General features: G+C 38.0%; 1 protein-coding gene across 1 annotated transcript in view; it reads right to left on the bottom strand.

Moving 5' to 3' along the window:
* Positions 1-12,091, bottom strand: part of TMEM132D (transmembrane protein 132D) — a 910,611-nt gene that overhangs the window by 78,541 nt on the left and 819,979 nt on the right. The window lies entirely within an intron of this gene.

Genomic DNA, 12,091 nt, shown 5'->3' with positions numbered 1-12,091 from the left:
CAGCTCATTCACTTATTAAAAATGGCCAAGTCACTTTATCACTCAAAACCTCAGTTTTCTCAACTGTAAATGATTCATCATCCTAATACAACTTACTTCATCTGGGTGCTGAGAACAAAATACTATGTAAACTTAAGTTTCTAAAGAGATGTTAGTGATTAAAATGCTCTTTCCCCAGAAAAGTATCAGTGGTTCCCTATTGTTTCTAATTTTTCAAATTTCAATTTGTCATTTTAAACTTTCCTTACTGTATCTCTGGTCCATCTTTCAAGGCTGACATACTAGTTGTGTGTCTGGGCAAGTCTCCTAACTTCTCAATGCTCAAGTCAATTCTCTATAAGATGCCACAAAGTTGCCAGCCTGCATTGGTGTTTCTCTATACTTATGGAATCACATAAATAGTCTCTAGCCCTAGCTCTTACCTTTATAGACTGATTTCACATCATTGCTCCCCACACATTCTATTTTCCAGCCCAATTGTTCTGCTAGTTGTTCTCTAACTGCCAAATTCCATCTCTGGCCATCACGAGTCTGCTTTTGTTATTGTTCAGTCGTGTCCAATTCATTATGACTTACATTTGGGGTTTTGTTGGCAAAGATATTGGAGTGTTTGCCATTTCCTTTTCCAGCTCATTTTACAGATAAGGAAACTGAGGCAAACAGGGTTAAGTAACCTGCTGAGGGCCACATAACTACTAAGTGTCTGAAGACAGATTTGAATTCAGATCTTCTTCCATTGAGACATCATCCATTGAACCACCTAACTGCCTTGAGTTTGCATAGGCTTTCAATTTTTCTCCTGACTTTCACTTCTAACTAGGGAATCTTGGAAATCATTGAATCCATTCATTCATTTTCCAAATAGAGAAATTGACTTGCCTCATAAATGGATAAGAATTGGCAATATTAGGATTGGAACCCCTAGGTCTTCCAACTCTAGAGTCAGCTTACTTCCCTTTCTCCATATTATACTGCCTCTCTTTTCTCAGAGCTGGATATTCAGATCAGAGCATTCCCTTGGCTGTGTGTTGGAAAGCACTGCCCTCATGCAGAGAAAACCCCTTTAACTTAATTCTTCTGCCTTGACACTGTTCCTCTCTTTCACTCTAAAGGGCAACAAAGTATTCAAATTATGTTCTTCAGACTTAAGAAGATTCTCTCTTAAAAGGAAATGAGCCATCCTGCCGTAGAAAATGCACTGAAAAAGCTTTAAGTCTGTGTTACTTGTCTACTACTTACAGCCTGCCTCGAGACATCTCTGATGTCTCATAGTGGTCTTCCACTTTTTCATGGTTTCTTAACTTTTACCTGGGCATGTCTTGGCTCCCCAAACAGATTGGGTACAGTCATGTTGTTTTATTCATCTTCACATCAACCATGGAGCCCAGACCAGGATAACCCCTTAAGGAATGTTTGAAAAGAGGGAAGGACAGGAGGAAACCAGTATCCAGACAAAACTCAAGTTCCCACTTTATCTAGAAAGTGAGAGAGAAATGGTAGTTCACTTTCTTCCACCTTGTCAACCAGCAGAAGTATCACTAGAATAGAATCATTAATACTTTGCCGTATTGTGAAAAACAAATTAGAGGGTGCTCTTAGGAAGTATGCTTATTCATTGGATAGAAATAACTAATCTCAGAATTGGAAAGCATTATTAAAAATAAAATAAAAAACTACCAGATGGTAGTTTTTCTTCCTAATACTCCTTGACTCTCAGTTTGTTTATTGCCCAATCTATAGCCTTGCCATCAGTAGAGTCCCAGGAAAACCGGCCTCTCAAGGAGAGGTATCTTAGGGTATATATATTTCCCCATTTAGAAGAGTATCCTTGAGTCCTTTACAGAACCATGAGTCACAAGGTCCCTTCTCACTATCTTGCTACTTAAATACTTCCGAGGGTTGCCAGTTACTAGTTAGAACTCAAACAAAATGGAAAGGTTAAGGAAGGCAACTCTCTAGCTGAAGTGGGGCTGTGATCAGTCCTGTTAAGTGTGTTCATATAAATTTTCTCCCACATATACTACTACTACTACTACTAATAATAATAATAAACACTGTCTCATGGAGAGAGCTCTAGACTAGGAGTCAGGAACACACATATTCAAATCCTGCCCTAAACACTTATTAGCTGTATGGCCCTGACCTCAGTTTCTGCAACTGTTTTATGGGTAATATTGGTTATCATCATACTTACTTCATAGAACTGTTGTGAGGATTAGCTGATATAACTCATATCATGTGCTTGACAAAATTTAATTTAAAAACAGTAAAACATGACAGTTGGAATGCCAGCCTCAGCACTGAGAAGACATGGATTCAAATCCTGCCTCCTACATCTATCAGTTGTATAACCCATGGCAAGACACTCAAGTTCCTGGTGATATTTTAAGGCTGTGAGCTGCAGACAAAGTGCTGACCTGTGTCAGAGAATTTCCCCATTCTCATCCCTACACCAATGAAATCACATGTCCAACTAAAAAAAAAAAGATTGTTCTGAAAATGTCAGTTATAATTATGTATAATGTTTTAAGATTTACAAAGTGCTTTTTATATAGGATCTCATTTGATGCTCATGACAATTCTATGAGGGAGTTAGGATCATTGTTCTCATTTTAAAGATGTGGAAAATAAAGTTCAAAAAGTTTGCCTGAATAGTCAGAAAGTTCCTGAGAGTCAAAGAAAGCATTTGCATCTAGTTATCTTGTCTCTAATTATCTAAAATCTCTGCAGTTATGTTTCTTTGTCTGAAAAATGAAGGGGCTGGACTTAATGGACATTAAATCCCTTCCAGTTCTAAATATATGGTCTTTTGCCCTAAAAACAAGACTATTGTTGGAACATAGATTTAGAATTCAAAAAACACCTTAGAGGTTATTGTGTTCAATCCCCTCATATTGCAGATGATGAAACTGAGGCTCACAGAGATTGTGATTTGCCCATGATTACAAAACTAGTAAATGTCAGAAGATTTAGTTAGATCATAAATTTCTTTGATTCTTGGTTTCATATCTATAAAATAAGGTTGAAGTGCATTAGATGGCTTCCATCTCTTGATTTCTACCCTTATGATCCCAAGTTCAACATTTTATCCATCATGAAATGCTGCCTTCCTTCTCATGAATGACCCTTGCTTCCTAAGTGTGACAAGAGTAAAGCACAGGATAGGAGTGGGACAGACAGAATCAAATGTATTCATTTCTCTTTTGCCCATTCAGAGAAGCTCCCCTGGAGATATGGTCTTCTACACAGCCACATTGCTGTTTGAAGACAGTGGAAATCTAGTGGAAGTGGATGGACAGCAAACATGAGTGGCCATGGTATACTTTACAACCATTCTCCACTTTCAGATACTTTGTCTAAGTCAGCAGGGATGTACTTGCCTACACACTGCTGGGATATGTTAGGAAGGAAAAGGGTAAGTTGATAAACTCATTTTAGTGTGTCTAGCTAATGGCGGGATGGTAGATTGCACTAATAAAGAAGGAAATGAAGCTGAGACCATGGTCTGCAGCCATGGATCTTAGTGTAAGCAATTACTTTCCTGGATTTATGAGACTCCTGTGGAAGTGGCTTTTTTCGGGGGGAATTCCAGCTCTCCAAGTCAGAGCACAAATGTAGATCTAGCAGTAAAAGGGAGCATTTTCTGTGTGTATTTTTGACATCCCCCCAATAGACATAAAAGCACAGATGGCAAAAAGGCAGGATGAAGACCTTCTGAGAGAGTGAGGACATTATATTTGGTGAGTGGGATCCTACTGAAGACAGAGTCAGAAAGCCAGGAAACTTTATGATTTTTGCCAGTGAACTAGGGGTCAGAGTTTGTGTCTAGCAAGTGAGATGCTTGGATCCCAGGTTAACCCTTGGTTTAAAATGACATATTTAGACTTGGAAAGGACTTTGAAGATCATCTTTTTTTGCAAACCTCTCATATTAGAAGTACCTAGGTGGTGAGATGACTAGGATTTGACTCAGAAAAGTCAAGCACTGAGTTCAAATTCTGCCTCAGACACTAAACTATGATGCTGAGCAAGTTTCTTAATCTCTCTTAGCCTCAGTTTCCTCAACTATACAATGGGAATAATAATAATAGCATCTTTCTCACACAAGATTGCTTTGAGGATGAAATGAGAATACTACTATAAAAACTTTGCGAACCTTAAAGCTAACTTTTATTATTATTTTATAGGTAAGGAACCTCTACTCAATAAAGTGAAATGACTCAAAATCATAGAAAGGAATTAAAAGGCCATCTATTCCAACTTTCTCATTTTACTGAGTTGGAAATCAAGAACTTTCTATAAACTTATACATAAAAGCTTTGCAAACCTTAAAGCTAACTTTCATTATCATTCTATAGGTGAGGGACCTCTACTCAACAAGGTAAAATGACTTAAAATCATAGAAGGGAATTAAAAGGCCATCTATTCCAAATTTCTCATTTTATTGAGTTGGAAATTAGGAATGAAGAGAGATAAAATGAACTGTCCAGGGTCATACAGGTGGTAAACATCAAATTCAGAATTTGAACCTTGGTTTTCTGACTACAAATCCAACATGTTTCCACAATATCGCATTGCCATGTTATGCTTAAATATGGTTTACTACCTATTTCAATATAATAGAGAGGCAGTATGGTATACTGACTGGTGTGCTTTACTTGGAGTCTTGGGTCCAAATTCTGCTTTGACCATTTAATAGTTTTGGGTTGAAGAAGCTGAGGATATTTATCTCGAAAAAGATAAGTTTTGGGGGGTATTGGATTATAGAATCAGAGATTCAGACTTGGGAAGGACATTAGAGATGTTATCTTGAATAGAAGTATTTAAGTACTTGAAAGGCTGATAGAAGGGTTAGACTTTTCTTCCTGGCTCCGGGAGAAGAACTAGGAGAAATGGTCAGAATTCAAAATCAAATGAGGTTGTGTCAGGGGGAACAACCTAACAATTAGCTGCTCCAAAGTGGAATGGACTGCTGTTGGAGATAATGGGCTTCCCCTTGTTGGGGATCCTCAAAGAAAGGCTGAATAAGGTTGGACCAGAGTTGACTTTGAGTTAGTATGATGAAGTGACAAGAATGATGAACTTTCAATACTGAGTTGGGAGTCATGGCTCTGAGTTTGAACTCTGGCTCTGCCATGTAATGTGAACTTCAATATGTTCCTTATTCTCAATGGGTCTCACTTTCCTCATCTGTAAAATGAGGCAGTTGAACTAAATGAGGCAGTAACTTGTAACATTCCTATGAGTTCTAAGTTATGACTTACAATACTAAAATATAATATAATATATATATGTATAACCTTTATATAATTGTATATATATTATATTACATAATACTAAAATAGTGTAAGAAAGAAGGCCCTTGAAGTCTCTGACAGTTTTGAACTTCAATAATTCTTTCCTTCCTATGACTACTGTCTTATTCCTCTTTTTGCCACTATGTTCCCATTTTCCTGTCATCCTCTTCCTGATCTCTGCTACATTTTATATCCTAGTCCTGCCTACAGACTGAATGTGTCTACTTCTTGTCCTGAATGATGGCAGGTTAGATACCACAAGAGAGAGAGAGATCAAGATGTCATAAAAGCTGGACTTTGGCTCTTTCCACTTCTACATACTGCAGCAAGTGGCCAGTATAGTGACATATAACCTCATTTAGACTTCGAAAAGGGCAACTCAAAAAAGAAAGAAGTTGAGCCCAGGATGCTCCATCAGTTCCCCCAAGACAACTATTCAAAAGTCATTTGTCCTGATTCAAGAATGAAGGTCATTATTTTGACAAATTAGGAAAATTCAACTAGTTCTACACGAGCGACTTTGAATTATTAAGAGTGTTCAGTCTCTTGGCTCTGAGCATGAGCCTGAGAACCAATGTTGATATCTTAGAGTTATTTCATTAGAGCATTTTAAAGAAAGCCAGCTTTGGCTTTCACTACTGGCTGCTCAGGCATGGCTCAAATGTGCTGGGTCTGTACCTCACTTTGTCCTGGGTGGCCTAGGTGGGACCAGTCACTAGAACAGTGAAAAGAAAAGGTATATATAGACTGCTACCATAGACAAAGCTAGAATTACAGAACCCAAGACAGAAAGAAGAACCACCAGAAGCCATCTGTAATCATCAGTAAAACCTTATTTCCAGAGTTAGAATAGAAACCTGGGAGAGGTAAAGTGACTTGCTTGCCTATGGGCATTCAGTTTCTAGATAGAAGAAAGAGGATCCAGAGACCAAAAATTAAATATCCCACAGTGGAAATTCTTCATCAAAGACATCATTTCTGTATTTGTATAAGGAAACACTTCGTTAGTATTATCCCAAAATGTAATGGGCTGCCTCATGAATATGGTTGCCCTCACTGGAGGTCTTCAAGTTGGATGAACATTTTGTTGGACATGTTTCATCAGGAATTCTTGTTCAGGTAAGGTTCATATTAGGTGACTACTGTCTCTTCAACTTTGAGATTTTGTAAATTTTCAATTTTAAGGGGTAAAAAGGAAGGAGAGGTGAGCTTTAAGGGTCAGGATTATCAGCAGCAGACAATCATATTGCTCCTATCTAGGACATAAACTAAACTGGACAGGTGCATTTAGGATTAGTGGAGGGAAAACATAGCAACCAAAGTATCTTTGGCAGCAGGGGACCTTTTCTGGATTCTCAAAACCAGAGGGGGAAATGTATTTATGAAATTTTTGTTTAAAACACAGAATCTAGAAGCCTTCTGTCACTAAAGGGGAAAGACAGTCTCCATGGGTTATTCAGGGCATCCCAAGAGGCTTCAAGGCACCCTTGGCTTAGGTCAAGAAATTGGACACTAGGTTTCAATGGCAGATGATCTAGATGTTAATTTTGACTCTTTTATCTACTACCTTGCTACTCCAGGAATGTAAGTTTCTGGAAGGGGAAACATTTCCTGCAATAAGCAAACACACTTTAGAAAAGGCTATTTATTAGGCTGGCCTGAATAATATGTGCAAAGGCTCTCAGTTTCTTGACAGGAAGATATGTACATGTTTCATTAAAAGAAGATGTTACCATCTTCATGCTCGGTATGAAATGGGACCAACTGTAAATGCCTAATAGGTTACACTTTGTCTGACACAGAAGCATGTCCGTGACATGCTTCAGGCACTGTAATGCTGGTGGCAGATGACTCTTTGGGTCTGGTGCAGCTGGAGAATTCTTCAAACCACAGATTTCACTGGGGCACATTTTTAGTCTCATCTCCAATTTGTCTTTTAATCAGCATCAGGGGACGGAAGCTACAGAATGGAAATTGGGTTCATTATCACCCACTTCTCCTAATCTCACTGCTAAGTGACCCAGTCACAAAAAGTACAGGGAAAACTCCCAGAGATTGGAACTGAACATTTTTCCAATCTGATTTGAAAATATTTCAATAATGAGCTGCTCTGTCTAGGCTAACAGCCATTTTAGTAATTACCAGCCATTCTGTGCAGATATTACACTTGCGAAGAGGTTAAAAAGGCATCTCAGCAAAATGGAAGATTTTGGGGGATGCTTGGAAGGAACTAACACTATAATTTTTATAATCAACAAGCAGCAACCTTGCAAGAAATGAGGATCAGTGGGTTGTTAGCAAAAAATCAGGCAAACTTATGGTTGTTCCTGACTTAGATGGCTAGACTTGTTTCATACAACATCAATAATATAATACTCAGACTGGAATCTGAAGAGGTTCCACACTGGCGTCTGGAGTGGCTAAGTACTGTCCATGGTGCTGATTGGAATCTTTCCTCGTTCAAGAAATGGGAAAAGGTAGTAGTAGTAGTTAGTGACATTTTAACACAAATATTGAACATTAAGACAAGTGAAACAATCAACCAAAAACATTTATTAAGCACCTACGATATGCCTCGTCCTGTGATAGATGCTGGGAATTCAAAGGCAAAAATGAAAACAAAACAAAACAAAAGAAAACAAACTCTTCCCTCTGTGAGTTTACAAAATAATTGGCCCCTTTGCTGTTCCTCACACAAGACACTTCTCTCCACTCTAGGAATTTTCACTCTCTGTCCTCAGTGACTAGAATGCCTCTCTCTTTTGCTTCTTTCAAGTCTCAGGTAAAAATCTCACTTTCTACAAGAAACTTTTTTTGTTCTTCCTTAATTCTAATGCCTTCACTCTGCTTATCACCTCCAAATTTATCTTGTCTTATCTTACTTGTTTGTTCATAGTTGTTCACAGCAAATGGCTTTATTTCAAGCCAGTCTAGCCTATTGACTGACTAGTATAGGCAAGATATTATATTAAGGTCTTTTCCATTATACTAAGAGTTCTTCAAGGACAGGGATTTTTTTTTTTTTTGTCTTTCTAACCACAGCACTTAGAACAGTGCTTAGCACATAATAGACACTTAATAAATTCATATTAGTTTAACTTATACAAAGCTCTAAGGTTCACAAAGCACTTTAATAATAATCACTTACATTTATCCAAGGTATCCCAAAAGTCTTAGTACACTTTGCTTAAAGTTGCACTAAGGTTTTTGGGACACCCTGTATAAAGCTTTAAGATTTGTAAAGTGCTTTCCATATTGTCCTCACTAAACTCTTACAACCACTTACAACCACCTTATCTCATTGGGGCTCCTTATGTTCCCCTTTTATATATGAAGGTGTTTTGAACCAGAGACATTTATAATGCTTCTTAAAGTTTGCAAAGTACTTCACTTACACAGTCTTATTTGAGCTTTCCAACAAATCTGGGAGGTGTATACATTATGGGTTATTATGCCCATTTTATAGATGAGGAAACTGAGACTGATGAAGATTAAATACTTTGCCATGAATTGCATAGTGAAGTGTCTGAGATAGAATCTGAACTGAGAGTCTTCCTTACTCCATGCTGAAATTTCTAACTACTGTACCGCCTACCTGTGTCACTTTATATACGTGACTTTATTTGATCTTTATAACGACATTACAAGCTACATTATTTTTAAAATTTTTATTTTAAAAAATATATGAAAATAATATATAAAAATATAACACACAAGATTATTGTTTTTATATTGCATATGTTTCTTCACTTTATCTCTCTTCCTACTCCTTCTCAGAGAGCCAATCTTTATGATACCTTTTTCTCTAAGGAAATTGAGAACAGAAATCAGCAAAACCACCAAAACATTGAGAAAACCTGATGAAATATACAGTGTCCATACTTGTGAGCCACCCCTTATAAATTATACAATGAAATGGAAGAAACAGTTTGGTCCTGTTATTATGTCCATTTTACATATGAGGTAACTGAAATTCAATGTTTTAAGTGACTTGCTTGATATGGATTGAGGAGTGACTTACCTTGATTCTGTGGAAGTACCATCTGAGATTAATATCTGTTTTCTATGTTACCTAACCAGGTAGATGCACTGGACAGAGGGTAAACATATTTGCTAAAATGAATCAATCAAGAGCCTGTAGTGAGGCAGAGTCTCGCAGACACCTTTGCTGATGTTCTCTGGCTGAATTTTCTATATAATGCCATCTGGAAACTGACCAAACTAGCTTTTGGAGTCAACTGTTCCTTTGCAAACTGTCCCTGCTTCTATGTTTACCTGTTTCTGGGAAAGATTATTCATTGTTTTCCCCAATTCCTCCCCAAATCTCTCCTTTGTGGTTTTCAGGCACAATCTCCCCTGCCTCTCCTGAACTGTGGGCTTGTACCGGGAGTCTTGGCACTAGTATTTGGTTTCAGCATGGAGTAAGGAAGACTTACGTCCTGCCTCAGACACTATGTGATTCATGGCAAAGTATTTAATTTTCATCAGCCTCAGTTTCTTCATCTACAAAATGGGCATTTTGAGAGGTGACTTCACCTAGTTGACAATTTGAAATTCAAAACTTAATAAGAGAATGTCTAGTACAGTGAGAGACAATGGAAAGAACTATGAATTTATAGCTAGAGTTATTGTTCAGTTGTTTTAGACATATTAAATTTTCCCCACGGGGAGTTTTCTTGGCTGAACTACTGGAATGGTTTGACTTTTTTTCTCCAATTCATTTTTACCAACAAGAAGCTGAGGCACATGGGGTTAAATGACTCATTCAGGGTCACAGAGCTAGTCTAAGGCTGGATTTGAACTCAGATCTTCATGACTCAAAGTCTGGCACTCTATGCACTGCCCTACCTAGCTGTATGTAAGTTCAACTATCAGTTCTGATATGTATTGCCTGTGTGACTCTCAGAAAATCTCTTTTCTTCTCTGCCAGTTTCTTTATCTGTGAAATGAATGGTTTGGACTAGTTGACCTTCAGGGTCCTTTATGGTTCTAAATATAGGAATCTCTAAACCTATCATTCTCTATGCTGTACATAAGGCCAGATAAATCATTGAACAGGGTGGAGCCAGCGGAAAGTGCTGGGTCTCAAAGGGGAAAGTAGCATTAGACACTGAAATTCCAAACATGATTTGAGAGGCAGCCTATAGAAAACAAAATTCAGACTCCTTGCTATAAGGGCTTGGTGCTGGATGGTGGGTTAACTAGACAAAGAATGGACTTAATTTGTCCAACTCATTAGTCTTGCAAGGTATATGGAGTTTTAGGGCCCAGTAGGGTCTTCCTTCAGAAAGCTCCCTTTCACTGGAGAGCTCCCCATAATACTGTCATCTTCACTAACCTCCATGAAACTCATGTAGGCAGAGGAAAAATCATCTGCCAGGGAAGTGGGAAAGAATGTCCCACAGGAGACAAAGTCCTAAGCTCAGAAGAAAGACAATGGATGTGGAAGTTATCTAATCTAACCCTTTCATAAAGAAATTGAGGCCCAATAAGGAAAAATAAGTTGTAAGTAGTAATTTGCAGAACTGGCATCCAAATTCAGGGCCTGACATTCCAAATCTGGGGCTCTTTCTGCTGTGGCAGCTGGAAAACCACAAAATCCTATCTATTAAAAAAATCCATCTGTTATTCTTCCTTGCTTACATTAGCAACCCTAGGAGAGGGGAAAACAGATGCTGCTTCTATCAATTGTTTTCATGTCCCAGGGAGAAAAAACAAAATAAGTTTGCCTAAAAAACACATGGAGGAATCCATTTGCTTGAAACTGAGCTATAAAAGTCCTCATCCAATGATTCTAGCACTTTACAACCAGGTGCATCCAGGGTGTGGTAGTAAATGTTTAACAATCACTCCAAAAATTCACTTTTAAATTTAATCTGCATCATAAACATTTTCTCCATCATTTTCTTAAGTCTAGGCCATTGGGGCTGGTAGGCGGCATGGTGGCTAGAGTGCTGGTTCCAGAGTTTGGAGCACCTGAGTTTAAATCTAGCTTCAGGCACTTATTACCTAGTGAACTAGGTTTTTTTCCCCTTCCTTTCTGGCTTGGTATTCCACCTGAAACCTACTGAGGAAATATTTTCTGATTCTTTCCTCAAGTTCTATTTATGGCAATTTCTATGGGTGGAAAAAAATTCCTAGTTGTGGGTTTTGTTCTATTAATACTTTTTTTGTGTGGAATTAATGACTGAGGTGGAATAATTTATTAGTTTGAGACCATGAGCTATGGAGGGTATTCCCAGATTGGTTCTTGGTACTTTAGATGATCATTGGCCTTTATCTACTATATTCTATGTCTCTTTCCCTAACTTGTGATTGGTTGAACGTCCATAGAGCAGGTAAAGAAGTCAAGAGATAGAGCTTGAGGGTCTCAGCTACTGGCATTTCTGACCATTAATTGGGAGCTTTTTTAGAGTAGGAATTTCCCTCCCTTCTTTATATCTCCAATGTGTAGCACAGTGCCCAGCACATAAGTACTTAATATATGCTGATGCTGTTGTTTTAGTTGTTTTCAGTCATGCTCAATCTTTTGTAACCCCATTTGTGGTTTTCTTGTCAAACATACTGGATTGGTTTACCATTTCCTTCTCCAGATTATTTTATGGATGAGGAAACTGAGGCAAACAGGGTTAAGTGATTTGTCCTGAGGTCACATGGCAAGTAACTGTCTGAGACCAAATTTAATATGGGAATGTAGAGGGCTGAAATTCTTGAGTCATTTCACTGGTCAGTTCAAGTACTTAAGGTTAATTACTGATTGGACAATATTCTATGGGCATATGCTTGGAAAATGAT

This window comes from Sarcophilus harrisii, chromosome 1 (assembly GCF_902635505.1).
Source record: "Sarcophilus harrisii chromosome 1, mSarHar1.11, whole genome shotgun sequence".
In the NCBI taxonomy this organism is placed as follows: Eukaryota; Metazoa; Chordata; class Mammalia; order Dasyuromorphia; family Dasyuridae; genus Sarcophilus; species Sarcophilus harrisii.
This window is presented reverse-complemented; position numbering and strand designations above follow the sequence as displayed.